Source organism: Anolis carolinensis, chromosome 4 (genome assembly GCF_035594765.1).
Source record: "Anolis carolinensis isolate JA03-04 chromosome 4, rAnoCar3.1.pri, whole genome shotgun sequence".
In the NCBI taxonomy this organism is placed as follows: Eukaryota; Metazoa; Chordata; class Lepidosauria; order Squamata; family Dactyloidae; genus Anolis; species Anolis carolinensis.
In genome coordinates this window covers 251,265,611-251,265,829 of record NC_085844.1, presented here as the reverse complement: position 1 = coordinate 251,265,829, position 219 = coordinate 251,265,611, and positions in this window count along the sequence as shown.

Genomic DNA, 219 nt, shown 5'->3' with positions numbered 1-219 from the left:
CAATGGGGCCGAAGTTTGAAAGGTCTGGATTTAGCCTGAGGGAGAGGAAAGACACAGGGTTTGTTGACCTGGGATGGACTTCTCGTGGGACATTGGCAGAAGCTGCCAAATACAGACACAAAACATCTTGTTTGACATACAGTAGAGCAGGGGTCCTCAAACTTTTGAAGCAGAGGGCCGTTCCACAATCCTTCAGACTGTTGAGGGGCCGAATTATCA